Below are 19,817 nucleotides of genomic sequence, written 5' to 3'. Positions count from 1 at the left end.
GCCCAAGGCCACACAGCTAGGTAATTATTAAGTGTCTGAGACTGGATTTGAACCCAGGTGCTCCTGACTCCAGGGCTGGTGCTTTATTCACTATGCCACCTCGCCACCCCTAGATATCTATTTTTCAAAAACAGTTCCAGGATATATATACTTTAAGAATCATAAGACTTAACTGTAATTCAAAATCAAAAACAAAAAAGATAGCAAATTTAAAGAAATTACAATTTGAAATATAATATTTTTATTAGAATCTGAGAGAAGAGTAAAAAAAGTAGAACTCATTGATTACCTCCTGAAATAAAACTCCAAATGAAAATATGCAAGGAACATTGTTGCCATAAATTGGAGCTTTTATGTCAAATAAAAATACTGCAAGCGATCAGAAGAATTAAAAAAAAAAAGAGGATTCATATCCCACAAGAACTGGTAGTTGCTAGAATTAGATGAAAATCTTAGAATATAATATTGTAAAAGAAAAAAAAGACAAATAAAAGTGATACATCTAAGGATCCACATCTTACAGTGGAAAAGATGTTATTCAGTCAAGTCCAACTCTTCATCATTCCATGGACCATACATAGCACACTTGACTCACTTGTCCCTCACTATCTCCTGAAGTGTGTCTAAAATCATGTTCATGGCTTCCATGGAACTAATGTATTCAATATGCACTTCTTCTTTTGCCTTCACTCTTTCCCAGGATCAGAATCTTTTTCCAATTAATCATACCTTGTTATGATTATAAGATTAAAATATTGAAGCTTTACAATTAATTTGTGAATACTCACAATTAATTTCTCTTAATTAATTTGATCTTGTTGTTGTCCAAAGCATGATTAAGGAAAAGAATAGAAAAAACTGTAGAAACTTTGAACTATAAATATGGAGTCAAGGGAAATGTAGAAATGTAAATGCACTTGGTTAATATAATGAAGCTAATTAATAGTAAGTACATATATCCTCATACAGGGAGAAAAAACAAATGTCCCTTTGAATCTTAATGTGTTCAAGACACGGAAGGAATTCAATAAGACAAACAGAACAACTAGGTTTTTTTTTAAATTTGTTTCTTCTGATTGGTCTTTAGAGACAAAAATGGGAAGGTCATAATTTGAACCCATGTTATCTAACTTCAAAAATAATTGAAAAAAGAATACTCTTGGGGAAAGAAGAAGAAGGTGGTATAATTTACTGTTCTTCAAAATTGAGAGTATGTAAGAAACATAATCACATATAGAGGAAGAGTTCTGGATAAAGGATATGCTATGAATTCTGTCCATTTCTTATCTGAACTGGACAGATTCATAACACACACACACACACACACACACACACATAAAGATTGGTGAAAGCATTACATTTAACAAGGAAATAGAGATGCAGATAAAGGAAATGGGACTCAATAGGAGTAGCAGAAGTAGCAGAATCAGAAAGGAAATAATTTCTTTTTCTTAAGAAAGATTTTATTTATTTTGAGTTTTACAATTTTCCCCCCATTCTTGCTTCCCTCCCCCACCCCCAGAAGGCATTCTGTTAGTCTTTACATTGATTTCATGTTATGCATTGATCTCAGTTGAATGTGATGACAGAGAAATTATATCCTTAAGGAAGAGAAATAAAATATAAGAAATAGCAAAATTACACAATAAGATAATGGGTTTTTTCCTAAATTGAAAGTAATAGTCCTTGGTCTTTGTTCAAAGTCCATAATTCTTTCTCTGGATACAGATGGTATTCTCCATTGTAGTTAACCCCAAATTGTCCCTGGTTGTTGTACTAAAGGGATGAGCAAGTCCATCAAGATTGATCATCACCCCCATGTTGCTGTTAGGGTGTATAATATTTTTCCTGGTTCTGCTCATCTTGCTCAGCATCAGTGCATGCAAATCCTTCCAGGCTTCTCTGAATTCCCATCTCTCCTGATTTCTAATAGAATAATAGTATTCCATGGCATACATACACCACAGCTTGTTAAGCCATTCCCCAATTGAAAGAAATTCATTTAATTTCCATTTTTTTTGCCACCACAAACAGGGCTACCATAAATATTTTTGTACAAGTGATGTTTTTACTGAAAGGAAATAATTTCAAGAAAAATAAATTTCACCTTATGAGAATAGATCATAAAGAGGGTAAGAAGAGAAAAATAAAGGTAATACCAATGATCTGGTTCTGGGCAAAGATAAGATAGAAGGGGAAATCTAGTGAGGGAAAAAGTCTTTTCAATTTCAAATCTCTTCAATTTCAAATCACTATTGTTAAGAAAAATGTCTTTGTTTTTCATCATCCTCTTCCTTTCAAAAGGGGAATAAAGAAGGGAAGAAAGTATAGCTGTATCCCTTTTTAGTGTGAATAATAAATTCCCAAAGTGGTCATATTATTTTAATTAACACTGTATATTTCCAGTGAGCTGAAGCAATTTACAATATTTTGCATAATTATAACTTTGACTAGATTTAATTTGACTGTATTTAACTACTTCATAGAATTAATTGGTTATAATTATTAGGACCGAGTATATAAGAAGATATGATGGTTGGAACTATACAATTCATAGTGAAAATTATGAATGTGAATAATATGATTTCAACCATAAAATGAAGGGTATTGGAAGAATGAATGTTAAAATAAAATAAAAAAATAGGCTATTTATATGAAACACATTAGAAAAATAAAGACTTACAAATAATTAAAATTTGCTATACACCATCCAAATTAATTATGATCCATGCAAATTTTTTTAAAGCAGAGATAATAATTATGTTTTCAGTCAAGTAACAGTGGAAATAGACATATTGAAAAGATAGAGTTTGCATTACATTTGACCATCATAGAGAAATCATATTATTGTTACTATACATGGACCTAAGTACATGGCATCTATATATTTAAAGGAAAGATTAATTGAATTACAGAGGGAAATTGAGAGTATATTTAGGGGCTTCAATATAATACTTAAAAAAATTATTTGTTTATGGCAATGCAGTTAAGTGACTTGCCCAAGGTCATACAGCTAAGCAATTATTTACTGTCTGAGGTCAAATTTGAACTCAGGTCCTCCTGATTCTAGGGTTGTTGCTCTATCCACTATACCACCTAGCTATCCCCAATACAACACTCTTGCACACAGATAAATCTAATAAAACAATAAGCAAAGAAGAAGCTAAGGATTTAAATATAATTTTTAAAAGGATATTCTAGAACTGGCAATTACTGAAAAAGCAATTGAAAAAATATGTGTGTGTGTGTGTGCATATGTGCATATGCAAATGTTTCTTAGTTGCTCACAGTATGTCTACAAAAAAGAATGTTGTATTAGGACAAAAAAGTCATATACAAATGGAAAAAAAAGAACTACCTTATTAACTCTTTACTGACTATAATGCATTAAACGATGCAATCTATAAATTGCCTTTGAAAAAAGGACTCAAATTTAAATGTAGATTAATTTATTTTTAAAGAATTAATGAGTCTAAGAATAAATAATAGAAATATTACAAAATTTCATCAAACAAAATGACAACAGTGAGATGATATGCCAAAACTTTTGGGATGCAGTAAAAACAATCCTTTGGGGAAAATTGATATCACTTTACTTTTGTTAGTAAAATAGAGAAATGATAACTTGCTACCAAAAAAATCTAGAAAAGGAGCAAATAAAAAAGAAAACAAAATATCCCACAACCCCACATAAAAACTGACATAATGATTTTCAAAAAAAGCATTAACAACTTTAAAAATGGAAATTGTTAGCTATTATGATTTTTAAAAAGAATGGAGGATTTCTGGGGTGGAACCAAGATGAGGGCATGAAGCTAGAATGCTCCCAGAGCTTTTCCCTACACAGAGCTAAATGTCTCTGCATAGACATTCAAGCTACAAATTCCACCAAGAAAAAGACAAGATCCAAAGAAGTTTTCAACAGTAGATATCATGGAGGATTTTCAGTGAAGGTCTGTTTCTTTGGGGTAAAAGGGTAAATAAAGCCACAAGGCAAGAAAGCGGGAAAGCCAGTGGGAGGCTTTTAGTCACAAGGTAGTCCAGGTCCCAACAGCTTGACAACAATATCAGGTCCACCAGTTAGATAGCAAGCCAGCAGGGAGTGTCCCAACCCCAAAGTCTGAAAAAGGCAGGACTTGGTTGGGACCACTGCATAGAGAGAACCTGGATATAGAAGAGAAAATAAACCTCTGGCAAGGCCTGACTGCATAGGCAACATCTTGGCCAACAACAAACAAAGGAACAGTTTCCAACCACAGCATAAAAAAGCTTGACTTTATACTCCCCATAATCCAGGATTAGAACTCAGATATTTCAAGATGAGCAAAAAAAGCTGAAAAAAAAATGGAAGAAAATGTAAAGTACCTTTGAGGAAAACAAAAAACAACCTGGAAAATAGATCCAGGAGAGATAATTTACAAACCACTAGACTGCAAGAAATCCTAGATCAAAAAAAGAACTGAAAAACATCTTGCAGGAAATTGTCAGGGATAGCTGTCCAAATATGCTAGAACAAGAAGACAAAAATAGACATTTAAAGAATACACAGAACTCCTCCAAAAAGAGACTCCAGGATAAAAACTCCAAGGGCTATTATACCCAAATTCTAGCATTCTCAAGTAAAAGAGAAAATACTGCAAGCAGGAAAAAGGAAGCAATTTAAATACAAAAAGGAAACACAACCAAACTTACATTGGACTTACCAGCTTCAACATTGAAGGACCAGAGGACCTGGAACACCATATATCAGAGGACAAAGGACCTTGGATTGTAATTAAAAATTTATAACCTTGCAAAATTCAATGTTTACTGTAAGGGAAAAAGATGGATGTTCAACAAAAAAGAGGACTTCCAAAATTTCCTGATAAAAAGGCCAGAACTTAACAGAGAATTCAATTGCCAAATACATGACTCAAGAGATGCATAAAAAGGGGAAGGAAAAAACAAAGCAAAACAAAACAATTGTTAGTCAAGACCATCAAATTGTATACAACCCTATAAGGGAAGACATAATACTTGTAACTCTTGAGAATTGTATTTCTCTTAGGATAGTAAAAGGGTTGAATGTAATCGAAGATATTGGACTAAGAGGATATAGGTATATTTGGTTCTTATCTCTCCATTGAAGAGAATCAAGATGATTTCACTATATTTGAGACAAAAAGCCTGGATAAAAAGTAGGGGTATTTACTCTAAGTTTAAGTGTCTCATTTTTCTTTGACCTACTTAAATTCTGCTTTGCTCACAAAACTTAGCACTTTCTCTGATGAGGGCATCATATGCTGGGCAGTCCTGAGTCAGTGTCTCCCATATCTTACAACTAATTGTAAAGTTCTTAAGAAACTCAGAGTGCCTCAGTACTTAAAGCACTTTGAGACTAGTTAATAAAATCAGAAGTGGCTTTAGGAGCAGAGGATGAGAACCTACCTATAAAAGTTGTACTTAATCCAGACTTTAGTTAACAAGGGATTAAGTATCCTGGGTGGGAGCTAAAGGGGAGAAAGTATGTTGGGGGGAGGAGTATATGATTCATGAAATAATTTGACTTTGGATGATAATTTGGCTCATGAGAAATAATTGTCTTTGGATAGCACTTGAAAAGGGGAGAAGGTAAAAAATGACTATAATTTGATGTAATTCAAGACTCTTGAGAAGTGTGTTTCTAATGAGACAGAAAAGGGGAGGGTACTTAGTGATTTTGAAGCAATGCAGCTTATCAATCAATCATTCAATCAATCTGTGATTATACTTTGATTGATCAGACCTTGACATTATCAAGATATCAATCAATTAAATAAGCTTTGATTCATGATATCTGATTAATAGTTCTTGATTGATAAATAACACCAGGTGAAGAGGCACAAAGATCTATTATACTAGAGGGAAAGATGGGAGAGTATGAACTCTTAGTAAATTCTATTCAATAGATTTGGCTCAGAGAGGGAATGAGAGCCATTCCCACTTGGGTTTAAAAATCTATCCTACTCTATGGGGAGGGGAGGGGAAAGAAGGAAGGAGGGACTGATAAAAGGGAAAGGCTAAGGATTAGTGAAAATAAAATGCAAGGTAAATTTTAAAGAAAAGCTTAAGGGGGGAAGAAGTAAAATTTTGGTGAGTAGGAATAAAAAGAAAGGAAAGAGAATAATATAAATAGGGAATGATAGTATGGAGGGAAATGAAGAATTGGTAATTCTAACTGTAAATGTGAATGTGATGAAATCTTCCATAAAATGGAAGCAGATAGCAAAATGAAATAAAAATCAGAATCCTACAAAATGTTTACAAGAAATACATCTGAAGCAGAGAGACATTCAGGGTAAAAGTAAAAGGATGGAGCAAAATCTATTCTGCTTTAGTTGAAGTAAAAAAAATTAGGAGTAGCAATCTTGATCTTAGATAAAGTAAAAGCAAAAATTGATCTCATTAAAAGGGATAAGGAAGGAAACTACATCTTCTTAAAAGGTATTAATAGGAAATGAAGCTATTATCATTATTAAACATGTATGCACTTAGTAGTATAGCATCCAAATTCCTAGAGGAAAAGTTGGGTGAATTACAAGGATAATAACATAAAACTTTATTAATAGAGAACCTCAATCTCCCTCTCTCAGAAGTAGATAAATCTAACCACAATTTACATAAAAAGAAGGCAAAAATGTCAATACAATTTAAGAAAACTTAGATATGATAGACCTCTAGAGAAAACTTAATGGGGATACAAAAGAATATACCATTTTCTCTGTAGTTCATAGTAGCTATACCAAAATTGACTATCTACTAGGGTAGAAAAATGCAGAAAAGTAGATTATGATGCAATAAAATTATATATAACAAAAGGTCATGGAAAGATAAACCAAAATTAATTGAAAGCTAAATAACAATTTTAAATAATGAGTGGATCAAACATCAAATTGCAGAAATAATCAATAATCATAATAACATCCAGGAAAATGATAGCAATGAGACATCATACCAAAACTTAGGGGATGCAGCCAAGGCAGTTTTGAGTGAAAATTTTATATCTCTAAGTGCTTTTATGAATAAAATAGAGAAAAAAGGAGATCAATGAACTGGGTATACAACTAGAAAAATTAGAAAAAGAACAAAATGAAGATCTCCAATTAAATACAAAATTAGAAATTCTGAAACTCAAGGGAGAGATTAAAAAAATTGATGAAAACCATTGATCTAATAAATAAAACTAAGATTTGGTTTTATGAAAAAAACCCTATAAAATAGATGAACTTTTGTTTAATCTGATTTAAAAAAAGAAAGAAGATAAGAAAATTACCAGCATGAAAAATGAAAAGGCTGAACTAACCATCAGTGAGGAAGAAATTAAAGAGATAATTCAGAGCTACTTTGCCGAACTGAATGCCAATACATTTTTTTAACTTGAATGAAATAGTGGAATATTTGAAATAATACAAACTACCCAGATTAACAGAAGAGTAAATAACATATTTAAATAGATATACTTCAGAAAAAGAAATTGAAGAAACCATCAACCAACTCCCTAAGAAAGTCTCCAAATCCAGATGGATTTAAATTGAATTCTACTAAGCATTTAAGGAACAATTATTTCCTATGCTACATAAACTATTTTAAAAATAGGAGAAGGAGTTCTGTCAAACTCCATTTATGACACAAATATGGTGTTGATACCTAAACTAGGAAGAACCAAAACAGAAAAAATAAAATTATCAATCTCCCTAATGAACATTGATGCAAAAATCTTAAATAAAATTTTAGCAAAGAGATTACAGCAAGCTATTACTAGGGTGATGCAACATGATCAGGTAGGATTTATACTAGGTAGGCAGGGATGGTTCAACATTAGGAAGACACTCAATATAATTAAACATATCAATTATAAAACCAGCAGAAATCATATGATTATCTCAATAAATGCTGAAAATGTCTTTGATAAAAGACAACATCCACTCTTATTAAAAACAATATAAATTATAGGAATAAATGGAGTTTTCCTTAAAATAATAAGTAGTATGTATCTAAAAGCATCAACAAATATTCTATGTAATAAAGATAAACTAGGAGCATTTCCAATAAGATCAGGGGTGAAACAAGGATGCCCATTATCACCATTACTATTCAATATTGTAGCAATATGTTAGCTTTAGCAATGAGAAGAAAAAGTAGTTGAAGGAATCAGAATTGGCAATGAGAAAACAAAGCATTCACTCTGCCGGTGATATGATGCTATACTTAGAGAATGCAAGAAAATCATCTAAAAACCTCAAAACAATTAACAAATTCTGCAAAGTAGCAGGATATAAAATAAACATATAATCTCTCAACATCTCTATATACAAAGAACAAAGTAAAAGATAGACAAATTCCATTTAAAGTAACTGTATACAACAGTAAATATTTAGGAATATATCTCCCAAGTCAAACCCAGAAACTGTATGAACACAATTACAAAGCACTTCTCACCCCAATAAAGTTAGATCTAAACAATTGGAAAACTTTCAATTGCTCATGGTTAGGTTGAGCTTATATAATAAAAATGGTAATTCCACCCAAATTAAATTACTTTATTCAGTTCCATACCAATCAAATTACCAGATAACTTCTTTACTAAGATAGAAAAAATAGTAACAAAAATTAGTAACAAAAGCCCAAGAATATCAGGGGAACTGATGAAAAATGAAAACAAAGGTAGCCTAGTTCTAGCAGGTTGAAAATTATACTCTTCAGAAGCAATCATCAAAACTACATGATACTGGTGAAGAAATAGAAAAATGAGTCATTGGATTAGACTAGGTTCAAAAGAAATAGTAGTTAATGCCTATAATAATCTACTGTTTGATAAATCCAAATACATTAACTTCTGGAATAAGAATTCAATAGCTGACAAAAATTTTTGGGAATATTGGAAAATAGGGTGTGGCAAAAAACTAGCCATAGACCAATATCTCATACCTTAAACCAAAATAATGTCAAAATGGGTACAGGATTTGGACATAAAGGGCAATACCATAGATAAATTAATAGACTTAAGAAATGCTTTATTCATCAGATGTATGGAAAGGGTAGAAATTTATGACCAATTAAGAAATAGAGTGCATTTTAAATCATAAATTGAAAGATTTTGATTATACTAAATTAAAAAAAATTTTACTAATAAAATCAATGCTGTCAAAATTGGAAGGAAAGCAGAAAGCTGGGAAAGAATCTTCAAAGTTAGGGGTTCTGATAAAGGTCTCATTTCTAATATATATAGAGAATTGCATCATATTTTTAAGGAAATGGTCAAAGGATATGATAGACAGTTTTTAAATGAAACTAAAGCTATATATAATGAGAAAAAAAATGTTCCAAATCATTTTTGATTAGATAAATGCAAATTAAAACAACTACAAGGTATCACCTCACACCTATCAAATTGGCTAAAATGACAAAAAAGAGAAAATGATCAATATTGGAGTGATTGTGAGAAGATTGGGACATTAATGCATTGGAGGAATTGTGAACTGACCTAACCATTTTGGAAAGCAATATGGAACTATACCCAAAGAGCAACAAAACTGATCATATCTTTGACCCAGCAATTCCAGTACTAGGCCTATACCCAGAAGAAATTATAAAAATGGGAAAAAATCCCACATGTTCCAAAATATTCATAGCAGCTTTTTTTGTAGTGGCAAAGAAATGGAAATTGAGAGGGTGTCCATAAGTTGGGGAATGGCTAAACAAGTTATGATATATGAATATTTTGAAATTCTATTGTTCTATAAGAAACCATAAATGGTTGGACTCTAGAGAAGCATGAAATGAATTACAGGATCTGTTGTTGAGCAAAGGGAGCAGAACCAACAGAATATTAGACATATTAGCAACAATATTGTGAGTTGATCAACTTTGATGGATGCAACTGCTCTCATTAGTTCAGAGTTGAACAATTCCATTAGATTGGTTATGCACAATGCTATTCCCATCCAGGGGGGAAAATCGGAACAAAACAAAAAAAAACATTCAGAATCTGATGCATATTACTTCACTTAAAAAAAACTTCTCTTTTGTATTTCTTTCCCTTAATTCCAATTCCCCATACCAAAAATGACTAATGTGTAAACATTTTTAACATAAATGTTTATGTGATGACTCTTCACTGCTGAGGGGAGGAAAGTGAGAATAGAGGGTGGAAGAAAATTATGTAACTTAAAAATATATATATATGCAAATGTTAGAATGTTGAAAAACTTTCCTAATGTGTATTTGGAAAAATAAAATATTAAAAAAGAATGAGGCAACCAAGTTACCAGTGTCAAAAAAGAAGAAAGAGAATTCATAATAATTGAACAAAAATAAATGAAATTATTAAATATTATTTTATTTGTACTAAAAAGTCGATTATTTTAATGGAAGGGATGCAGTTTAAATATTTATATATCCATCCATCTATCTATTATACAGAACGATTAAACACGAAATGGAGAATTTAAATAACCTAAGCCTAGAGAAGTAAATTGAACAAGCCATAAACCCTTCCACCGCCTCCAAAATCTCCAGCTGATTCATTTATAACTGTACTCTTATCAACTATTCACAAAAATTCCTAACATAAAAATTGTTTAAAATGTCCTAAAACTTTGCTATGATTCAGATGCATTCTTGATAAATATATATCTTTGAGAAATAAAGTAAAGTAAGAAAATTATAGACCCTAATCCTTAATGTCAATGCAAAAATATTGAAAACTAAATTAGGTACAAGGCAGCATAATAAAATGATTATATCCTGTGGCCATATTAGAATTATATCCAAAATGCAAAAAAATTGTAATTTTATTAAAAATTAAAGAAAAAAATGGACAAAATACTTTGCCAATTTCTGTTAAATACACTAAAAATACTTGGGAGAGGTAGTTTCTCTCTAAAACCAAAAGCTAGCATTGTCTATAATTCAGAAATACTAGAGGCTCCAAAAATCAGAGATAAAATAAATATGTATTTGCTCTACTTCTTGAAATTCTACATCTAGCAATGATAAAGGAAAATCATAATCCCCAATCAATAAAATCAATTAAATGCCACTACATGGTAGACAATATGTTCAGTCTTAGGATACAAATAGAGGCAAAAAATAGTACCTGTGTTCAAGAAATTTACATTGTAATGAAGGAAGCTGCATGTAAACAAACATATATATATATATATATATATATATATATATATGTATATATATATATATACACACACAAAGCAAGATATATGTAGGGTAAAAAGGAGATAAGAGAAAAATAAAATATTATTAACAACAAAATCAAGAGAATGAACACAATTAATAAGGAAATCAACTTATTTCTTTTTATTTATGATAGTTTTACTTGAAACATCCTAGAAAGACAATTAAAATAAATTGAAATAATTCAATAGTAGGAAATGAATAATTTTAATTATGAACCTTTCTTATATTATCAATACAATCCAGCAAGAAGAGAGCAAAATCCAAGGAGAGTCAAAACAGAGAAAGTTTATAGACTAATATTTCTAATGAATAGTGACAAAAATAATTAAATATAATTTTATCAAGGAGACTACTGCAACATATCACACAGGTTATAGAACAATTGCTTGTATCAAAGAATTAGAAGCTATTAGGATGCTCATACATATGAAAAGACTGAATTCACTTCATTTTTGCATTTTAATGAAATATTGTACACAAAAAATGACAAGGAGATTAATTTCAAAGACCCTCTGGAAGATGGTTTTTGAATTAATACACAGTTAAGTGAGCAGAGGAACTATTTTTATATTGACTAAAGTATTGCAAAGCAAAACAACTTTGAAAGATACAAGAACTCTAATCAAAATAACTATGACTGAAGAATAGAGGTTGTACTAGAGGTACAAAATTAAAAATATGTCTTTGGAAATGGCCAAAGTATGAATTTCTTTTGCTTGACAAAATACTTTGCCAATTTCTGCTAAATACTCTAAAAATCTTTGAGAGAGATATAATGGAATTCTAATATATTGCTAACATATTTGTGTGGGAATATTTTTTGTTTATAATAGGAAGGTTTATACAGGTGGATTAAAAGAAAAAAATGAAAAAAAATTAAGCATATAAAGCAGCTATACAGAAGACCCCAAATGATAAATGACCTGAATCATGTAAATTCAAATCAAAGTATTTCTGAAATTACAACCTATATCCATAAATTTATCAAAGTTGACATGTAATAAAAATTACAGATATTGGAGGGACAACATGAAAGCAGGCACATGGATACACAGCTGGTGAATCTGGGAATTAATACACATATTTCAGAAAGCAATTAGGGTATATGCTCAGAGTCACTAAAATATATTTATGACCTTAGATGCGATAACAGGCCATACCCTCAAAGAGGTTAAAGAAAGAAGAAAAGATCTTATAGGTTACAAAATATTTATAGCAGCTCTTTTGTTTTTTTTGTCAAAGAACTGGAAATTAAGTTGTGTTTATTATTTGATGTATGGTATATAATTGTAATAGAAGACAATTTCTGTAAAAAATGGTGAAAGAGGTTTAAGAGATACCTGAAAAGACTTATATGAAAAGATTTGGAATGCAGTGAAGAAAACTAGGAGGATAATTTAGACAGTTTTAAAAACATTACAAACTTTGAGTTAAGGAACTCAGATCAATTAAAAATTGAACCAGAATTCGGGAGAACCAGTGATGAAGAATGTGAAACCTCCTCCTGACAGAGAAATGATGAACTAAATAAGAAATTTAAAAAATTCTAAATTTTAGACATAACCAAAAAATTAAAAAAAATCATGAAAGAGATAAGAATCAGATTCAATCGGAACAAAGACAAAAATACAAGTTGTAGGTAATAAAAATATGTGTTCTCATATAAAATCCCTTATTGTTTCTTTTCTTTTTTTGTATATGGAAAGAAGATAAGCAAATATATTAAAAAGACTAGAAGAGACTTTGGATTTCTCTAGCATTACTATTTCAATTAATTTATTTACTATAATAATTATCATAAATTTTAATATGTTAAAGTCATTGTCACTTCTCAATAATTTTCCTCCAACAATTCTTTCTAACAACAAATTATAAACAAAATAAATCAAAACATTGACCATGTCTGCCAATTAATGCCTCATTTTTCAAGTTTACTCCATCATCTTCCTGCCAAGAGAAGGAGGCATATTTTACTGCCAGTCCTCTGAAGTAAAGATTGGTCACGGCATTGATCAGAATTGTGATGTCTTTCAATTTTGTTTTCCTTTACATTAATTCAGTCACTATGTAAATTGTTTTCTTGGTTCTGGATGCCATGCTCCAGATTAGTTCAAACACATCTTTCCAAGTAACTCTGAATTATTCATTTTTTTCCTTTTCTTCTGGCAAATAACTTTCCATTAGAGGCATACACCAAAACTTGTTCAGTCATTTCAGAATCAATGACAATCATTTTCCTTCAACTTTGTGTATTATTTGAAACCATGAAAAGAGCTATAATTTTTTTTATGTCTTAAGATGTATCTTTGAGCTCTTTGGGCCATATACCCTTGGGATAAATTTGAATTCTCTTCATTAATATGGATTAATGCTTCCTATGCAATTTGTCATCTTAAACAGTTCTCTAGAGCACAATGAGGTTAAGTGATTTGCTTGGACTCATGTAGGATGTGTTAGAGAGCAGACAAAATATAGATCTTGCTAATTCTCTTAATGTGCTTCAAATTGCTACATTTCCTAACTAGACCTTTATTAGAAATATTTTATGTAACTATTACTCTCTCTAGATAACTTCATTTATTATAGTTCCATTAAAAGTTTAATAATTTAAATTATATATTTTTTTGCTTTTATGCTCATGTCCCTTATTTTTTCCCTAAAGTAATAATTGTATGGGGTATTTTCCTCCATTCACCTATATTTCAAATAATGTTACCCTTTATTTTTTGGACAAATATTCATTTTAATGTATATTTTTGAATAGTATATTTTTGAAAATATAGTCTAATATTAGTATATTTAGTATATGTATAGTATATTTTTGAAAATATCAGTCTAAATATTATTTATGCTAAATTGCTTTAGCATTTTCCTGTTTTTGTTCTTAGATTTTTAGATATTAAATAAAAATGTTCAATTGATTTTGGGTCTTAGTTACCTAGTCTGTCCTAGTTATCAGTCTTCCTCTTTTGTTAAACAGTACTAATAAATTTTTACAAATATTGCCTTTTGATGTATTTTGTAATATAGTAGTACTAGATCCCTATAATTCTTGTCTTTTTAAATATTTTTCCTTTTAGTATTCTAACCATTTGTTTCAGTAAAAATTTTATTTTTTAAAAATAATTTCATTGGTATGATGGTAAATCTATAAATTAAATTAGGTCATATTGCCATATTGGCTACATTGCCTTGCTTCAACCATGAGCTGAGTTCTCTATAATTATTTGAAACATTCTATATAAATATTGTCTTGCAGTTCAAATTGCCAGCAAGGACTGATAAAACAATAATTGTGTGCAAGGCATTGGAAATACAAAGACAAAAAAATTGAAGTGATTCTATTTCTCAATGCATTTTTATTACTTCAGGGGAGATAACATATACATGTTCATACAAAGTATGTGTATATACATATACATATACATATATTATATACATATATATTATATATTGATATATATTCAATATATATATTGAAGGGTTAGCTTGGGTTTTGGATGGTCCATGGTAGGTGTTTAACAAATCTTATTTGATTGATTTAAAAATCTATGGTATAAATTATTCTTCTGGTTATATTTTCTGTATTCTGAATGATTTTTCTCAATTCTTCCCCAATTTATCTGAAATCCCCTTCTTGGATTTTTTTAGAAAATAGTATTTCATTATATTCTTATTTTATATTTAGTTCTATATTTGCTCAGCCATTCCCCAATTAATGAGCACATCTCAGTTTCTAATTCTTTTAAACTAAGAAAAAGTACTAAAAGCAATTCTGTGTATATATATATATATACATACATACATACATATATATATATATATACACATACATATACATACATATATATAGGAACTTTTCCCTCTTCTTTGATTTCTTTTGAGTAAAGATATAGTAAAAGAGTCAATGGATCTAGTCACTTTTTGGGATATAGATCCAATAACTTCCCATAATTGCTGTTCATCAATGTAATTGTTCTTCTATTGCCTCTGCAATATTTGTAAATTTCCTTTTTTTGTCACCTTTGTCTACCTGATGGGTAAAAACTGAATATAAAAGTTGTTTTACTTGATTTATCTAATTATTAAGTGATTTGATTATTTATCAGTTTGGGAAATGGCTTTCAGTATTTTAAATTTAAATCAGTTTTTTAAGTAAGGCTTTTACCTGAGAAGCAAGTTTCAAAGAATAGTTTTTCTGCCAGTTAACTGTTTCACTTTTAAATTTAGCTGCTTTAGGTTTGTTTGATCAAAATTTTTAAAAAGTTTTTATGTAATTATTGTCCATTTTATCTTCTGTGTCCTCCCATATTCTGTTTATAAATTATTCTCCTCTTGTTGATACAAGTTAATTTCATTTTTGTTCTCCAGATTTATTAATGATGTGCCCCTTTCTATCTAAATAATTTATCTATTTATTTCTTATCTTGGTGGAAAGAAATATAAAAATATATGCAATATACATGTGTATATTACACATGAATATATACAAACATATTGATGTACCAATTATATGGAATTAATAAATTATACACATAGGCATGAAACATGTTTTCTTTCAATCTATAATTTTGCAACTATATTTCTGAAAAATAATAGTGGTGATCAATATTCTTGCTTTATCTTAAAACATTGGAGGAGAGGTGGCTAGCTGGTGCAGTGGATAGAGCACCGGCCTTGGAGTCAGGAGTACCTGAGTTCAAATCAGGCCTCAGACACTTAATAATGCCAAAAAAAAACATTGGGGGAAGACTTCTAGTATTTTTGCATTACAAATATTGTAACAGTTATTGGTTTTAAATAAATATTATTTATAATATTAAATAGCAAAGTTCTTATGCTTTTTGGATATTCTTTGAATGCTTTTGCTAATGGCTTTTTCTACATATATTTATATAATCCTATGATTTTATATTATTTATATTAATACATTTAATAGTGGTATTAATAGCTTTTATATAGTGTTTTAGAGTTTGAACCTCACAATAATTCTTTGACACCAGTGCTATTATTATTCCCATTTTATAAGAGAAACCTGTGACTAAGAGAAGTTATATGACTTTCCCAGAGTGTCATAGCAAATAAATACATATGGTGGGATTCAAAAGTAGGTCTTCCTGATTCCACATTTGGCCTTCTATTCACCACACTCCTCTAATTGCCTTACTGGCTTAATGGCTTAATCTACTATTTTTATTTATTTTATTCTAGTTTTTAGTTTTTGTAAGGCAATGGGGTTAAGTGGCTTGCCCAAGGTCACACAGCTAGGTAATTATTAAGTGTCTGAGGTCAGATTTGAACTCAGGTACTTTTGACTCCAGGGCCGATGCTCTATCCACTGCACCGCCTAGCTGCCCCCTAATCTACTATTTTTAATGTTAAATGTATAATTGTTTATACAATTTGTCACCTCTGGTATGATGTGAGTAATCTAGGTAATAGTATCTGCCATATATATATTCCTTATGCCTTCTCAGATTCCCTCAGTTTCTATCATTGGAAATTATGTTCCCAGATTCCTGGTTTTGATGATTTTTTTAAAAGTCTCTTACGAAAATGTACCTTCAAATACACATTAGTATATTGAGTATAGCATTTGTCTGGACAATAAATGAGCATAAAGAGAACATGAAAATATGGAAGCCTAAAAGAAAATATAGAAAACAAAAGTCATTTTTAATACTTAATTTTTAAAATTTAAACAATAACTATTCTAATGTAAATCAAAATATCAGATCACAAAGATTTACTAAACATTGCTTTCTTCAAGAAGAAAAATGACCAAGTTTTTAAAAAGAGTCCCAATTATTCCACTTTCATATTCTCTTTTCTTTTTCATTAGTAACAGGCATAATTACTCTGCTTCAGCCTTTGACTCTTGATAGCTCAAATCGTCCAAGTACCTATCCTTTGGAAATAGAGGCCAAAGATAATGGAAATAATACCAGCTCCTACTCATTTACAATTTTTGTAGAGAATGTTGATGATCCTGTTATCTGTGATCCTGGCTTTTCTACTGGAGGAGGTATGTTAGCCTTCAATGTACACAATTGTTATTAATGTTTTGCGAAGCAATTTGATATAGGTTCAGTTATACACAACATTTTGCATGTCAGTCTTGTAAAAGAAAATTGCCAAAAAAATCCCAAGAAAAATAAAGTATAGAAAATGTATGATTTAATCTGTATTCAGACTCCATCAGTTCTTTCCCTGGAGATGAATAGAATTTTTTATCATAACGTTTTCAGAGTTGTTTCGGATCATTATACTACTGAAAATAGTTAAGCTATACATAGCTGATCATCATAAGTTATTGCTATGACTGTAAACAATATTCTCCTTGTTCTGCTCATTTCAATTTGCATAATTTCACGCAAGACTTTCCAGATTTTTTTGAGAGAAAACTGCTCATTATGTCTTATACCATGGTTGTATTGTCACAACCATATACAACTTCTTCAGTCATTTCCCAATTGATGGGCATACCATCAATGTTCACCATGAAATTATTCCACCATTCCAGCATGAAAAGAGTTGCAATAAATATTTTTGTGCATATACAGATCTTTTTCCTTTTTAAAAAATATCTCTTTGGGATATAGAATCAGTAGTTGTATTGTTTTGGTAAAGGGAATGCATGATATTATACCCCTTTAGGCATAAGTTCCAAATTATTCTCCAGAATGATTACATCAGTATATTAATTTTTAAGGAATTATTTTCTTCAATGGATTTTTGTACCTCCTTTTCCATTTCAACAGTTTTAGTTATTTTGGGGGATTTTTGTAAAGGCAAATGGGGTTCAGTGGCTTGCACAAGGCCACGCAGCTAGGTAATTATTAAGTGTCTAAGACTGGATTTGAACTCCTAATGTCAGTGCTCTGTGCTCTATCCACTGCACCACCTAGCTGCCCCCAGTTTTAGTTTTTAAGGTTTTTATCCTTAAGTGTTTTCTTAAATTTATTTTTATATTTGGCAGTTCTACTTTCTAAATTCTTTTTGACAATGAATTTACACAATTTGGCCAATTCGGCTTTTCAAGGTATTCTTCTGTTCATTGGATTTTGTACGTTTTTTAGCATTTGTCCTATTCTGTTTATTTTCTTCAATATTTTTTTATGCCACTACCAAGTCGCTGACCTTTTAAAAATGATTTTCTCTCTTTTCTTTCCCCAATTTTCCCACACCTTTTAAAATTGATTTTTAAAATCTTTTTGAGCTCTACCATGACACCAGAGACCAAGTCATATATATATATATATATATATATATATATATATACATGTATATATATATATATACACATATTTGGTAGCTTTAGATATAGTAATTCTGATTTTATCTTTGTTTTCTGAATTTATGTTTTTTTATCTTCCTTGTCACCTGAGTAAATTTCTATAGTCAGAGTATTTTCCACTGTTTGTTCATTTTTCTAACCTATTTTTTGACTTAACTCCATGCTAAAATGGAGCTCTGCTTCCAAAGATTCAGGTTTTTTGGTGTAACTGTTTATAGAGATAATTCTGGGGACCTAGCAATTTTTAGTTCTTGCAGGGTAGTATGATCTAGGGGAAATATGTTCAACTTTTCTTGTCTTTTCTGTCCTGTACAACTGATTTTTTTATAAAGGAAAAAAGATCTATATGATCTGTAAAATCATAAGCACTTTTTTCTGCCCTGGTACTGTGACCAGGTTCCTGGGCCTCTGTGGATTCAAGCTTTAGTGTGCCAGTACTCTTCTTCACCCTGTTATTGAGATAAATCCAAGCATGGGCAACGTAACAAATTCCTGCCCCAAAGGAACCTCCCTAATCCCTTGATCAGTTGTCTGTCCCCCATCTCCTGTCCCTTAATATCTTTGGGCCAAAAGGTCTGGAAACCACTAATGCACAATTGAGTCAGTTGCGGCCAAGGCCTACCATTAGTTGGCTGAATTGTGACCTGTACTGGACTGTGCTCCACTCTCTTCCTGGTGCAACCCACCTTTCTAAATTGTATTAGACTGGAAAATTATTTCAACCTTCCTTTTGTGGGCTCCATTGCTCCAGAATTTGTTTGGGGGGTATTAATTAAAGTTGTTTGGAGGGGTTTGGGGATAGCTTCCTGTATTTTCTGAGCATCACATTGCAACTATTTTTAGAAGTCACATTCATTTATAGAAATTCAGTGGACAAATGTGGCCAATCTGCCTCAATTCAAACAAAATGTAGATCAGTAACTTGGAATATCTGCTTCTAAATGGTATCACATATACTCTGAGGTCAAAATAAGTCAAATAACTAAGTCAGACAGATGCATTCAAGACTCTACAAAAGTCAAAATACATGACTATGAGATTCAGACCTGGTTACTTAACCTACAAAAATAGTGATTCTTTAGTTCAATGAATCCTCATTAATGTATCAGTTCTCTGATTTCTGTTCCTTTGATTTAGCAAGAATTCTCTCATTCTAAAAAAAGTGCATTTGTTCAAATATTTGGAATAAAATAGATCATATAATTCTACATTAGGATATAGTGAACACTTTCTCTTGGACAATTTTCCCAGATAAGTGAAGAGGCTGTGATAATGAAAGAAAGATTGTGTGTTTGTGTGTGTGTGT

At 30.7% G+C, this 19,817-nt stretch overlaps 1 protein-coding gene across 1 annotated transcript in view; it reads left to right on the top strand.

Moving 5' to 3' along the window:
• Positions 1-17,160: 17,160 nt before the first annotated feature.
• LOC141493124 (cadherin-related family member 4-like) overlaps positions 17,161-19,817 on the top strand; it is a 110,797-nt gene continuing 108,140 nt past the window's right edge. Inside the window, exon 1 of the mRNA XM_074194036.1 lies at positions 17,161-17,239. The gene's annotated coding sequence lies outside the window, so the exon portion shown is untranslated. The remainder of the gene's footprint in view (positions 17,240-19,817) is intronic.

This window comes from Macrotis lagotis, chromosome 7, assembly GCF_037893015.1.
Source record: "Macrotis lagotis isolate mMagLag1 chromosome 7, bilby.v1.9.chrom.fasta, whole genome shotgun sequence".
NCBI lineage: Eukaryota > Metazoa > Chordata > Mammalia > Peramelemorphia > Peramelidae > Macrotis > Macrotis lagotis.
Note: the sequence above shows the minus strand (reverse complement) of the source record. Positions and strands in the feature narration are given on the sequence as shown.